General features: G+C 38.2%; 1 non-coding gene across 1 annotated transcript; it reads right to left on the bottom strand.

Annotated features, from left to right (window-relative positions):
* Positions 1-3,784: 3,784 nt before the first annotated feature.
* Positions 3,785-3,891, bottom strand: LOC113928094. The gene has a single exon (XR_003521779.1). It is a non-coding gene; the product is annotated as a U6 spliceosomal RNA (small nuclear RNA).
* Between the last annotated feature and the right edge of the window lie 10,167 nt (positions 3,892-14,058).

Genomic DNA, 14,058 nt, shown 5'->3' with positions numbered 1-14,058 from the left:
CCTGAAGACGCTTCCTCCCCTCCTTTTATAGTCTGTCCCTTCCTCAGGTCCCAATGATTGGATGGGTAGTCAGTAGTGTTTGCTAGGGGTCTCCTACCCCTTCTCTTTCTAAGCCATCAATAACCCAGCTCTCTTCCTTTTGTGTTTCTCATAAACCATCCCAAGACGCTGGGAAAACAGGATCTTCTGGGATGAACACCATCTAATCTCTTGTTATATGTTGAATTGTGTCCTTTCAAAACTTGATATGTTAAAGTCCTAATGCCCTGTACCTCAGAATGTAACCTTCTTTGGAAATAGGGTCAGTGCTACTGTAAATAGTTAAGTTAGGATGAGGTCATAGTGGAATAGGATGTGTCCCTAATTCAATATGATGGTGTCCTTATAAAAGGGGGAGATTTGGACACAGTTACATACCCAGGGAGTGAAAATGAAGGCATAGATCAAGGCTAGGCATCAGGAACTAATGAATGCCAAAGATTGCCAGCAGACATAAGAAGCTAGAGAGAGGTGTGGAATAGTTTCTCCTTACAGACTCAGAATGAACCAGTCCTACTGACACTTTGATTTCTGATGCCTAGTTTCCAGAATTGTAAGACATTAAGTTTCTGTTGTTTAAGGCACCCAGTTTGTGATACTTTGTTATGGCAGCCCCAGCACAGTATACCCCTTGTATAATAGAAGTGGCTTGGAGACAAAGGCTTTTGTTTTGTTTTGTTTTGTTTGTTTGTTTTTGTTTTCTTGGCTCAGGATAATGTCTCCCTTAATTCTCACTATTAGTGGAATGCCCACTCATACCTTTCTACATGGGGCTATCAGTCTTCCTCAAGTGACCAAATAATTCCATCAGTTGCCCAAAGCCTTGCGCACATGACCTGGGTCACTGGTCATCACTTATCATTTGTTTTCCTGAGGGCCTGCACACAGTGTGCACTGAAACCTTTCCATTATACTCTTTGACTCCACAGGCCTTTGGCTACTTGAATATCTAATGGTAATTGTGTAATTCTCAGTGTCCCTCTCATTATAAGAGAAAAGACAAAGCCATGTTTTCATTTGCAAAGTCTGTTATTATTTGAGATGCTACTTCCTCCCCACTAAACAAATACCAGTGAGTGTTTTCCATTTCCCTCCCAAGCTGTTCTGAGTGCTCCCTCCCTCCACATCTGATTAAACTGTCCATTCATCCTTTCATACATCAAACATTTATCAAAGACCAACCACATGTTGTCAGTATAAAGAAGTAAACTGTTGACTTGCCCCTGCAGAGCTCAAAGTCTAGTAGGATAAATGCTCAAAGTCTGGTGGGAGAGTCATACATGGGAGGAATTGTTCTGTAACAAGCCCATGGTGGAGTATTTACCACGTAAGGCCAGAAGCAAAACTGGTTAAATGTCCTTGGAGAAAAGTTTTAGAAATCTTCATAGAGGAAGTGACTTTCGAAGAATGGGAAAGAATGAATGGCATTTGAAGGAAAGGCAGAATAGGGGCACAGGTTGAGGAAGGGATCCCAGGTAGAGGTGACAAATGGAAGTCTCCAAGACTCGGGAAAACCTGGCACTATTTGACTTGAGTGCATATAAGACACACACACACACACACACACACACACGTTTGGCAGGAGATGGGGCTCAAAATTGAAGCTGGAGCTCAGTAGTGGAGGGTTTTCCACATTTTGAGTGGAAGAAATATGGTGAGATTTGTTTTCTTAAATGATCCCTCTGGTGGCAGAGTGACACATGACTTAGGGCACAGATGGGAGGCTGGAGGCCAGTGGGGAGGCTGTATTTCTTGAGTAAAAAAATTACAACATGGTTCAACAAGTATTAATGTAGTTGTAAGCTCAACAGGACAGAATATTTGAAGTCAGGATTCTTTAGAAGATTTCCTGTGGCTGTATGTAGGGGCTGTGCAGGAAAGAGAGAATGAAATTATAAATCAGGGCAATGCCAGTTGGAATGGAGAGAAAGGGATACATTTATGAGTTAAAAAGGACTGAATAGATGATGTATTTAATATCAAAGTGAAGAAGAAACAGGACTCAAAGGTGGCTTCCAGATATTTTATTTGTCCATAAAGATAATGGCAGATGGAGATACTAAGAAAAAATAGTGATGGATTTCCCAAGAATGCTACTGGGTTCAGTTTTAGAAATACTGCGTTTGATGTACTTACAGAGGATATCTAGGGAGAGAGAACTATAGGGAGTTGAAAATATTGGACAGGAGCTCAGAAGGGTTATTTAAGAAATAATTATAACAACAACAAAGTAATATCAACAATTTATTGAACTTTTATGATATGCCAGACACCTGCTCAGTCCCTGTGTATATTATTTCATTTAGTTCCTTCAACAATGCAATGAAGTATTATCTTCTTTTTATAGGTGCCAAACTTAAGATCACAAAGCTAGTAGGTAACAGAATTGGGATTTCTACCTGAGTCTGCCTGATCTCAAAGCCAGCGTTCTCAGCCCTTCCCTTCTACTACCATCGCTGCACGCGTGTCTGTGAAGCTGTCAGCTAGGGTAAGGTCATGCAATGCCTGTCGTTGGAAGGGAATCCATAAATGCTAAATAACTGAATGAAGCTCTGGATGTCGCCCAGGCTAGGTATCAGGAAGAAAGGGGCTGCACAGCTGATTGAAAGACACCAACAAACAACAGGCACCACAAGTGAGGATACCGTATTGGTTGCTACTCCATGGCAGACACAACTGCCTTCTCTCGGTTGGAGGGACAAGTTTCTCTGGCCCTTACATCTCACAGAAGCCACCAATAAAGATGGTTCCATCTACCTGGGATGAGCATCACTTTGAGCACCAAGTCATCCAAGATGCCCTTTATGATTGATTCTCATGAAGTGCTGTATGCTGTCTTACCCCTCCTCACCCCCAACTGCCCAGGAGATCTGCTGAGATTCTGCTACAACATTTCTGCATAGGAGACAAAGAGTCAAGGTCACTAAAATTCAAAGGAAACTGAAAGCAAGAATGAAAATCTTAAAGTACTTTTTACAACATTAATCAAAATTTACATACCAAGAAGATGGGAAGAATTTGAAGTTTCAGTCTGAAATAAGACTTGAGGGGACCCTCAGCCTTCTGAACATGTTGCTGTGGTTCTGCAAGGAGAAAACCTTGACTTTTTCATCACTTGTCTCAGACTGAATAATGTCAAGCCTAAGGATATTCATATAAATGTCAATATTTTCAAGAAAATACCTTAAAAGATGAGAATATCTTTCTGATTTTTGTGTTTTGATGAATCTGATGTTAAGAATGTGCCCTGAATATAAAATCTTTCAAGGTGCTGGATCAAGAATGATTTTTACAATTGACTCACTTTTGGGGAGGAGGGATTGATAAGAGGCCTTGTGAAAGTTTAGATTCATATAATTAAAGTTTGCTTGGAAAGGAAAGCTAAAGTTCTGAAACTTTGTGACCTACAGCTTTGATGTGCAATTATCACTTTCTTTTCTGGACCTTACATTTCAACAGCCTAATCTTTTAAAAGAAATGTGTTCACTGAAGCGGTAGAAACTACAGCACTGACAGGTCACTTTGATTGAATAGGAGTTTTAATTTTAATTCAATAAGTTTTTATTTAATTCAATAAATTAATGTCAGATTTCTTGCTGTTAGCAATGTTTATCTCACAATAATGGCAGTAACATGTGTGAGATCTTGTACTTCTTTTAGAAAAAGAATATTCTTTCTTTATTAAAAGAAAGAATAAGGTTTATTAGATCCCGATGTTGTCTGAATTTACCACCTTTGTCAAAAGAGAAATATGCAATGCTTCACAAATTTGCGTGTCATCTTTGTGCAGGGGCCATGCTAATCTTCTCTGTATCATTCCAATTTTAGGATATGTGCTGCTGAAGTGAGCACAAGGATATTCCCTTTGTAAAGCCCTGTTAAAAATATTTTTTCTTGGGGCGCCTGGGTAGCTCAGTCGGTTAAGCGACTGCGTTCGGCTCAGGTCATGATCCCGGGGTCCTGGGATCGAGCCCCGCATTGGGCTCCTTGCTCTGCAGGGAGCCTGCTTCTCCCTCTCCTCCCCACTTGTGTTGTCTCTCACTATCTCTGTCTCTCTCTCTCTCAAATAAATAAATAAAATCTAAAAAGAAAAAAATTTTGAATATTTTTTCTTTTCCTGAGTTTTGTACTAATTTCATGACTAAAATAGAATCTTAGCATATTGCAAACAACTTTTAACTGTAATTATAAATATTATCTTTTAATTCCACAGATGATTAATCTTACCTTAAATCATACTTACTTGGGATTAAAAAATTTAATTGGCATTTTATAGGCTTTATGATCAGAAAAGTATCCAGTATACATGTACGGATTACATGTATGGCCATAAAAATACACAGTATATCAGAATTTCCTTGACTAAATAGTTATTTGAGCCTCTAAATTTCAGGTATTTATGACCCTCAATCTTTTAGGAACAGCTATTTATTTATTTATTTATTATTTTTAAAGATTTTGTTTATCAGAGAGAGAGTGTGTAGGTGCAAGCAGAGGGGAGGAAGAGAGGGAGAGGGACTAACGGACTCCATGCTGAGTGCACAGTCCAATGTGGGGCTCAATCCCACGACCCGAAGATCATGACCTGTACCAAAATCAGGAGTTGGATGTTTAACCAGCTGAGCACCCAGGCGCTCCAAGTAATAGTTATTTATACAGTCATTAGAATAACTCACCTACTTTTGTTGAAAATTACTGGAAATTCTGGGATAATTCTGTCTTTTAGGATATTGGTTTTCAAATTTCAGTGTGTGTTATCAATCAGGGTCCAGGTTGGAGATGGAAACAACACAGTAATTAAAATAGAAAAAGCTTAATTAAAGAATTATTAACTTGCAATGGGTCATAACTACTAAGGGGTAAAAATAGCTCTAAAGAAAACAAGAATGGCAAATATAGGTAGCAGCCAGTAGCTCTCGGATTGAGGTAGGGTACATGGGGAATGAACACATTTGGAAGAGGGTTCTCTCTTCCCCAGTCACTAAGTGCTGAGAGTCAGACTTCTTTGGAGAGGATGTAACTGAAGTTCACTGGGTGACCGAGAAAATTACTGAGGTGCCACAGGCTGAATGAGGGGAGCCATTGTTCCATAGGAGAACATCTGCAAAGACCTTGAAGTAGCTTAAGAATTTATAGCAATTTAAATATTAGAATACTTATATTGCTTCACTAACTTCTAGGGGCTTGTTGAAGCTTTTATAGATATTGAAATAGGAAAAAATGTGCAAAACTTTATGCAGATTGTTTCCTGTATGTTTTCGCATTCAAAGCCCACAGGTCCATATACTTTGATACACCCCCATTTTTGTACTAATACAAAATACCCCACCATTTCCTAAGGATTAAGGCCAAATTCCTCAGAATGACTCATGCTTGCAAGGCATGAAACTAACATATTTTTCTAGATTCATTTCTCATCAGTTCCTATGCTCCATTCCTACAAGTTATGATGGATGCTTTCTTATTGGATTTATAATATTTGGATTTATAATAGTCCCCATTTGGATTTATATATTATAATATATTATATATGTATAATATATATATAATATTTGGATTTCTAATATTTGGATTTATAGTATTCCCCATTCTTTCTATGAAACACACTAAATTGATGTTTATAGCCTTCTAAACACACCTGGCTTGCAGGACGCTCTCTAGTATGCCCTAAACTTCTGCTCCTACCAGTTGGCATTGTATATTCACAAAGAATCAGATGATTGTGTATATGTGTTCCCAGATCTGTTTGTTTCAGTTAAATTTATTATTATAATCATATAATTAAAGTGAATATAAAGCATTATAATATTAGTACAAAACAAGAAGTGCATGTTAAAAAATAAAATTGAGAATTTCTGGTTCCAGCAAGCTGGCCGATAAAACAGTTAGAAAATTCTCTTTCTAATAGCTTCTATATATGCTGGATAAAATGCAATAAGAATTCTTAGAAATGTATAACTGCGTTTATGAGAAAAGGAAACCTACAGGTCCCAGGGATAAAGAAGAAACTGTAAATCAAAGAAGTATGAGTCTGAGCTGATGCTAAATCTTCCCTGGAGGTTGAGGCAGGAGGGTTTTAATGCCTACAATAGAGAAGAAATGAGGCTTGTCTTGTATAGGCAGAGAGTTTGAAATAAAACCCTTGTATAAAGCCAGGATTTTGAAAGTCTGCACCCTCTTTGTAAAGGCGAACTGAAAAACAATTCACACACCAAAATAGGGAGATAATGAGAAGGCTTATCTGGGTGTGTGTGGGGTGGGAGGCAGGGGTGAAGGAAAAACAGGAAAATCTCTTCCGAGAACCTGAAACCCAAGGTTTGAAATTATAATATCCACATGTTATGGGCACCCTCAAGCCAAGAAATTCAATAAAAATTGCCGTGGGCAGATGTTGTCCCTGGAATACTTTACAGAAGCAAATACAAAACCACTTTTGAGGATCATGCATTCACCCCTGTAGCACAGGATGTCAGTGTAGAACTTGCTGAAGATGAAGTCACAACCCAGGATTATAAAACAGATGAGGAAACATCATGCCATGAATGACAGCCACCTGGCACAATAAAATAGGAGCATGAGTTTCCCAAGCCTTCAGATAACAGAAATCAATGGAAAATAGGTACATTTAAAATAATTAAAAATGTAAAAGTACACATTAAAATCATAGAAAGTAAGATGGTATGAAATACAATGAAGAGCTTATTTGCAAATAGTTGCAGACATGTTTGCAAATAAATAAAATAGAACTCCTAGTAATGACTACTATAGTCATTGAAACAAAACAAAACAAAACAAAACAACCCAATGTGTGAATTGTAAAGGGAATGCTTAGTGCAGTGCAGTATGTGTGAATTTTTTGCCAGTACAGGTGTGCTGGCTAGTGAATCCCCAAGTGGCAACTTCTGCCTTCTGCCCTTTTCATGTTCCTCATATGGTGTGATTATTTCAAATATAATATGTTACTAAGGTTTTTAAGCTTAGTCCTATAGCCCTTGGGACCCAGACATCAGAAGATATATGTTAGCTGATGAGGAGAGAGTTACCTTCCAACTCGTGCAGTCCAGCAGCATGGAAAAATCTATAGCAATTCATGCTCACATAGGTTGTACCATGACTGGGATCACCGTCTTTAATTGGTAAAGACAATGGCAGTGGAGAGTTTGACCTGTGCTGTGTTCAACCTAGCTCCACAATTTAGAGAAGATATTAAAGCTCGGGTGCTACACTACATCTCTTCTTACTGGAATACAGTTTGGAGAAGTTTTTGAGAAAGTACCCCAGCTGCTTCATGTGGGCACTTGAGAGATTTTTGTACAATGCAATGTTTAAGCAATTGGTTTTTCCTCAGAGGGTGTACAGGATTCCTTTAAAAAAGGTTACCATAAATCTATAGCACTGAATAAAGCACCACATCTTTACTTGTCATTCAAATACAATGACTGAGAAGTTGAATGTAAATAACATAGAGTTAGCTACACTAACTAGACAAGAAATTTCAAGTGAAAAATAGAGAAATTTTTAAATATTGAGGATAAAATGAGAAGGTCCATCATAGTTCTAATAAGAGTTCCAGAAAGAAAAGAGGGAGAATAGTAAAGAGGCAATGCATAAGGATATAATGGCTGAAAATTTTTAAAAGTTGATGTAAGAACATGAATAATGAGTCAGAAGCACAATGAATACAAGACAGAATAAATACAAATAAATTCACAGCCGTATATATTGTAATGAAACTTAACTGTAACAAAGATAACATGGAGATTTTATAAGCAACCAGAGAAAAAAGTCAGGTTACAAAAGGAATGACCATTAAACAAATAGCTGAATTTTTAATATGAACAAATGAAGTCTGAAGCCCGTAGAATGATATATTAAAACTGCTGAAAGTAAATAGTTACTATCTAGAATTACCAGGTTTAACTATCATTCTAGAGTGAGGACACAATTAAGACATTTTCAGAAAAACAAGATGGGGTGAATCTAGCAATCACAGAGCCTCACTATAAGAATTTTTTTTTTTTTTTGCGTTCCGATAAAATTTATTTACAAAAAAACAGACAATGGGTCAGATCTGGCCCTAGGACTGTAATTTGCCAACCCCAAGATGTAAGGTTAGGAAGCTCATGAGAAGCCTTGCTGGGCCCACCCTGTGAGGTTTTTTTAAAATTTTTTTATTGTTACGTTAATCACCATACATTACATCATTAGTTCTTGATATAGTGTTCCATGATTCATTGTTTGTGCATAACACCCAGTGCTCCACGCAGAATGTGCCCTCCTTAATACCCATCACCAGGCTAACCCAACCCCCCACCCCCTCCCCTCTAGAACCCTCAGTTTGTTTTTCAGAGTCCATCGTCTCTCATGGTTCATCTCCCCCTCTGACTTACTCCCCTTCATTCTTCCCCTCCTGCTATCTTCTTCTTTTTCTTTTTTCTTAACATATCTTGCATTATTTGTTTCAGAAGTACAGATCTGTGATTCAACAGTCTTGCACAATTCACAGCGCTCACCATAGCACACACCCTCCCCAATGTCTATCACCCAGCCACCCCATCCCTCCCACCCCCCACCACTCAGCAACGCTCAGTGTGTTTCCTGAGATTAAGAATTCCTCATATCAGTGAGGTCATATGATACATGCCTTTCTCTGATTGACTTATTTCACTCAGCATAACACCCTCCAGTTCTATCCACGTCCTTGCAAATGGCAAGATCTCATTCCTTTTGATGGCTGCATAATATTCCATTGTGTATATATACCACCTCTTCTTTATCCATTCATCTGTCGATGGACATCTTGGCTCTTTCCACAGTTTGGCTATTGTGGACATTGCTGCTATAAACATTGGGGTGCACGTACCCCTTTGGATCCCTACATTTGTATCTTTGGGGTAAATACCCAGTAGTGCAATTGCTGGATCGTATGGTAGCTCTATTTTCAACTGTTTGAGGAACCTCCATACTGTTTTCCAGAGTGGCTGCACCAGCTTGATTTCCCACCAACAGTGTAGGAGGGTTCCCCTTTCTCCACATCCCCGCCAACATCTGTCGTTTCCTGACTTGTTAATTTTAGCCATTCTGACGGGTGTGAGGTGGTATCTCATTGACGTTTTGATTTGGATTTCCCTGATGCCGAACGATGTGGAGCACTTTTTCATGTGTCTGTTGGCCATTTGGATGTCTTCTTTGGAAAAATGTCTGTTCATGTCTTCTGCCCATTTCTTGATTGGATTATTTGTTCTTTGGGTGTTGAGTTTGATAAGTTCTTTATAGATTTTGGATACTAGCCCTTTATCTGATAGGTCATTTGCAAATATTTTCTCCCATTCTGTCAGTTGTCTTTTGGTTTTGTGGACTGTTTCTTTTGCTGTGCAAAAGCTTTTTATCTTGATGAAATCCCATTAGTTCATTTTTGCCCTGGCTTCCCTTGCCTTTGGCGATGTTTCTAGGAAGAAGTTGCTGCGGCTGAGGTCGAAGAGGTTGCTACCTGTGTTCTCCTTTAGGATTTGGATGGACTCCTGTCTCACGTTTAGGTCTTTCAACCATTTGAGTCTATTTTTGTGTGTGGTGTAAGGAAATGGTCCAGTTTCATTCTTCTCCATGTGGCTGTCCAATTTTCCCAACACCATTTGTTGAAGAGACTGTCTTTTTTCCATTGGACATTCTTTCCTGCTTTGTCAAAGATGAGTTGACCATAGAGTTGAGGGTCCATTTCTGGGCTCTCTATTCTGTTCCATTGATCTATGTGTCTGTTTTTGTGCCAGTACCATACTGTCTTGAGGATGACAGCTTTGTAACAGAGCTGGAAGTCTGGAATTGTGATGCCGCCAGCTTTGCTTTTCTTTTTCAACATTCCTCTGGCTATTCGGGGTCTCTTCTGGTTCCATACAAATTTTAGGATTATTTGTTCCATTTCTTTGAAAAAAGGGGATGGTATTTTGATGGGAATTGCATTGAATGTGTAGATTGCTCTAGGTAGCATTGACATCTTCACAATGTTTGTTCTTCCAATCCATGAGCATGGAACGCTTTTCCATTTCTTTGTGTCTTCTTCAATTTCTTTCATGAGTATTTTATAGTTTTCTGAGTACAGATCCTTTGCCTCTTTGGTTAAATTTATTCCTAGGTATCTTATGGTTTTGGGTGCAATTGTAAATGGGATCGACTCCTTAATTTCTCTCTCTTCTCTCTTATTGTTGGTTTATAGGAATGCCACTAATATCTGTGCATTGATTTTATATCCTGCTAGTTTACTGAATTCCTGTATGAGTTCTAGCAGTTTTGGGGTGGAGTCTTTTGGGTTTTCCACATACAGTATCATATCATCTGCAAAGAGTGAGAGTTTGACTTCCTCTTTGCCGATTTGGATGCCTTTGATTTCTTTTTGTTGTCTGATTGCTGTGGCTAGGACTTCTAATACTATGTTGAATAGCAGTGGTGATAGTGGACATCCCTGCCGCGTTCCTGACCTTAGGGGAAAAGCTCTCCAGCTTTTCCCCATTGAGAATGATATTGGCTGTAGGTTTTTCATAGATGGCTTTTATGATATTGAGGTATGTACCCTCTATCCCTATACTCTGAAGAGTTTTGATCAAGAAAGGATGCTGTACTTTGTCAAATGCTTTTTCTGCATCTATTGAGAGGATCATATGATTCTTGTTCTTTCTTTTTTAAATGTATTGTATCACATTGATTGATTTGCGGATGTTGCAAATTTATCCCTGGCCTTGCAGCCCAGGGATAAATCCCACTTGGTCATGGTGAATAATCCTTTTAATGTACTATTGGACCCTATTGGCTAGTATTTTGGTGAGAATTTTTGCATCCATGTTCATCAAGGATATTGGTCTGTAGTTCTCCTTTTTGATGGGGTCTTTGTCTGGTTTTGGGATCAAGGTAATGGTGGCCTCATAAAACGAGTTTGGAAGTTTTCCTTCCATTTCTATTTTTTGGAACAGTTTCAGAAGAATAGGTATTAATTCTTCTTTAAATGTCTGATAGAATTCCCCTAGGAAGCCATCTGGTCCTGGGCTTTTGTTTGTTGGGAGATTTTTGATGACTGTTTCAATTTCCTTAGTGGTTATAGGTCTGTTCAGGATTTCTATTTCTTCCTGGTTCAATTTTGGTAGTTGATACATCTCTAGGAATGCACCCATTTCTTCCAGGTTATCTAATTTGCTGGCATAGAGTTGCTCATAATATGTTCTTATAATTGTTTGTATTTCTTTGGTGTTGGTTGTGATCTCTCCTCTTTCATTCATGATTTTGTTGATTTGGGTCATTTTTCTTTTTGATAAGTCTGGCCAGGGGTTTATCAATCTTGTTAATTCTTTCAAAGAACCAGCTCCTAGTTTCGTTGATCTGTTCTACTGTTCTTTTGGTTTCTATTTCATTGATTTCTGCTCTGATCTTTATTACTTCTCTTCTCCTGCTGGGTTTAGGCTTTCTTTGCTGTTCTTTCTCTAGCTCCTTTAGGTGTAGGGTTAGGTTGTGTATTTGAGACCTTTCTTGTTTCTTGAGAAAGGCTTGTATTGCTATATACTTTCCTCTCAAGACTGCCTTTGCTGTATCCCAAAGATTTTGAACAGTTGTGTTTTCATTTTCATTGGTTTCCATGAATTTTTTAAATTCTTCTTTAATTTCCTGGTTGACCCATTCATTCCTTAGTAGGATGCTCTTTAGCCTCCATGTATTTGAGTTCTTTCCGACTTTCCTCTTGTGATTGAGTTCTAGTTTCAAAGCATTGTGGTCTGAAAATATGCAGGGAATAATCCCAATCTTTTGGTATCGGTTGAGACCTGATTTGTGACCTAGGATGTGATCAATTCTGGAGAATGTTCCATGGGCACTCTTAGAGAAGAATGTGTATTCCGTTGCTTTGGGATGGAATGTTCTGAATATGTCTGTGAAGTCCATTTGGTCCAGTGTCCATTTATTTCCTTGTTGATCTTTTGCTTAGATGATCTGTCCATTTCAGTCAGGGGGGTGTTAAAGTCCCCCACTATTATTGTATTGCTGTCAATGTGTTTCTTTGCTTTTGTTATTAATTGCCTTATATAATTGGCTGCTCCCATGTTAGGGGCATAGATATTTACAATTGTTAGATCTTCTTGTTGGATAGGCCCTTTAAGTAGGATATAGTGTCCTTCCTCATCTCTTATTACAGTCTTTGGTTTAAAATCTAATTTGTCTGATATAAGGATTGCCACCCCAGCTTTCTTTTGGTGTCCATTAGCATGGTAAATGGTTTTCCACCCCCTCACTTTCAATCTGGGGGTGTCTTTGGGTCTAAAATGAGTCTCTTGCAGACAGCATATTGATGGGTCTTGTTTTTTAATCCAATCTGATAGCCTGTGTCTTTTGATTGGGGCATTGAGACCATTTACATTCAGGGTAACTATTGAAAGGTATGAATTTAGTGCCATTGTATTGCCTGTAAGGTGACTGTTACTCTATATTGTCTCTGTTCCTTTCTGATCTGTGCTGCTTTTTGTCTCTCTCTTTGCTTAGAGGACCCCTTTCAATATTTCTTGTAGGGCAGGTTTCGTGTTTGCAAATTCCTTTAGTTTTTGTTTGTCCTGGAAGCTTTTTATCTCTCCCTCTACTTTCAATGACAGCTTAGCTGGATATAGTATTCTTGGCTGCATATTTTTCTCGTTTAGTGCTCCGAAGATAACATGCCAGTCCTTTCTGGCCTGCCAGGTCTCTCTGGATAGGTCTGTTGCCAATCTAATATTTCTACCATTGCAGGTTACGTGTCTCTTCTCCCGAGCTGCTTTCAGGATTTTCTCTTTGTCTCTGAGACTCGTAAGTTTTACTATTAGATGTCGGGGTGTTGACCTATTTTTATTGATTTTGAGGCGGGTTCTCTGTGCCTCCTGGATTTTGATGCCTGTTTCCTTCCCCACATTAAGGAAGTTCTCTGCTATTATTTGCTCCAATATACCTTCTGCCCCTCTCTCTCTTTCTTCTTCTTTTGGGATCCCAATTATTCTAATGTTGTTTCGTCTTATCATATCGCTTATCTCTCAAATTCTGCCCTCGTGATCCAGTAGTTGTTTCTCTCTCTTTTTCTCAGCCTCTTTATTTTCCATCATTTGGTCTTCTATATCACTGATTCTCTCTTCTGCCTCATTTATCCTAGCAGTTAGTGCCCCCATTTTTGTTTGCACCTCATTAATAGCCTTTTTGATTTCGACTTGGTTAGATTTTAGTTCTTTTATTTCTCCAGAAAGGGTTTCTCTAATAACTTCCATGCTTTTTTCAAGCCCAGCTAGTATCTTTAAAGTCATGATTCTGAACTCTAGGTCTGACATTGTACTAATGTCTGTATTGAGTAGGTCCCTGGCTGACGGTACTATCTCTTGTTCTTTTTGCTGAGGTGGTTTTTTTCATCTTGTCATTTTGTCCAGAGGAGAACAGATGAATGAGAGAACAAAATGCTAACAGGTTAACAATGTCCCCAGCAAATATACTCTATACAAATCAGAAAAGACCTGAAACCAGGGGAAAAGAAAGGGAAAGAAAGAAAAAAGAAAGAGAAAAGAAAGAAAGAAAAAAAAGAAAAAGATTAAAAACAAAAACAGAACAATACAAAAAATCCGAATATGATCAAATATGATCAGGCTAGTGCATAGATCAGTGCCACACACTAGATTTTGGGCGTATTTTGGTCTGTTAGAAAAGAGTGCCTCCTAAAATTTTAAAGGAAGAAAGACTTATATATGTACAAAATAAGGGTTGATACAGTGAAGGGATGGAAGATGACTGTAAAGATGAATATTATAAAAGATTTTATAAAAGGAATTGATATGATAAGAAGTTGTTTGAAAAAAGAAAGAAGATTTAAAAAATAAAAAATAAAAAAAAAGGGAGAGAATGTGATCAGGCAGGAGACTAGAACAAAGCCATACACTAGTGATTTAGGGTATATTTTGATCTGTTAGAAGAAACTGTATCTCAAAATTTTAAAGAGAGAACAACTTATATATATATGCCAAAAATAAGGGTAACTAC

Source organism: Zalophus californianus, chromosome 7 (genome assembly GCF_009762305.2).
Source record: "Zalophus californianus isolate mZalCal1 chromosome 7, mZalCal1.pri.v2, whole genome shotgun sequence".
Lineage (NCBI taxonomy): Eukaryota > Metazoa > Chordata > Mammalia > Carnivora > Otariidae > Zalophus > Zalophus californianus.
Note: the sequence above shows the minus strand (reverse complement) of the source record. Positions and strands in the feature narration are given on the sequence as shown.